Below are 1348 nucleotides of genomic sequence, written 5' to 3' on the forward strand. Positions count from 1 at the left end.
TCTCTCTCTCTCTCTCTCTCTCTCTCTCTCTCTCTCTCTCTCTCTCTGTGCATGCGTGCGTGTGTGTATACTACATGCATGTTTGGTGTTCTCAGATACCAGAAGAAAGCATTGATTGGACCCCTATAACTGAGTAGCAGTTATGAGTCACCATACCGGTACGGAGAACCAAACCCTGATGCTCTGTAAGAGCAGCAAGTGTTCTTAACCACTGAGACATCTCTCTAGCCCTCTGTTTTGTTTTCTTTGAGACAAGGTCTTCTTACCATGCAGCCCTGGCTATTGAAACTCTGGGGTTACAGAGGTGCACCATTATGCCTCTAAAACAGCGTCCTGTGTCTCCCCATCATAGGGTCAAACCCCAGTACCCTGGGTGACATGTGGGGAGACTCACTCTGTAACCACAAGGAAGAACAAGCGCGTCATTCTGATGCACAATGAAGAAGCCCACAAGGACGGGGAAGGTCACCAAACTTGTCCTTGGTAGGTCCTCATTTCTGAGCTGTTCCTTTCTCTGGGACATCACAGGGAACCCTCACACTCCAGGATCGAGGTGGGGGATACTCCTGACTAATTGTTGCCCGCAGTGATGTTGGACCCAGCATCCAGCACGGTAAGAATGACTAAGTCCCAACTGATCAGTGACAGAAAGGATACACAGAGAGCCCCTGAGCAATGAGTGTAAGGGACTCTCGTCAGGCTTGGGACACGCAGGAAATGATGGCACGCAGGGAAGAGCTACGACGCAGCCCCCTGCAGGGCTCCTCCTCATCCCTGCTCTCTCTTATGAGCGCTCACCATGTTACTCACTGTGGCTATGGGAAGCCTAAGAGGTACAACCACGTCTGAGAGACCAAAGGACCAAGTGAGAGCGGAATAGGCACTCAGAGCCTCCAGACTGTGTCTCTCCCTCAAGGCTCCGTGAGTCGTATTATCACCTCTTTGTCAAAAAGGAGTCGATCTCTAATGAGCTGTTTCAGGCAGCATGGCTAGGAAACATCAGGCCCACAGACTCGGGTGTCATCTGCTCATGGCTCTTCAGTCTCTGGAAAGTTCATGGAAACACTCCAAGGAATCCCGCTGGACTACCAGGGGCCATAGGCAGGGTCTGTGTGCAAGGGCTGGGTGACTAATTCTGCTATCACTTTGTGTCATGACCACCCCTGCCCACAGCCCCCCACCTCTGAGTCAAGCTGACCCTGCTCTCTCCCTCTGATTTTGTCATTTCTCACTGGTGGGGTTTCAGGAATGTGCAAAGGGTCAGGCTTTGTGGCAAGCATGTTCTAAAAAGGGAACTTGGTTGTAAGAGAAGAAACCCCTTTAACTTGCTCACTCTTCCTGTGAACTG

Source organism: Mus pahari, chromosome 9, assembly GCF_900095145.1.
Source record: "Mus pahari chromosome 9, PAHARI_EIJ_v1.1, whole genome shotgun sequence".
Classification (NCBI taxonomy): domain Eukaryota; kingdom Metazoa; phylum Chordata; class Mammalia; order Rodentia; family Muridae; genus Mus; species Mus pahari.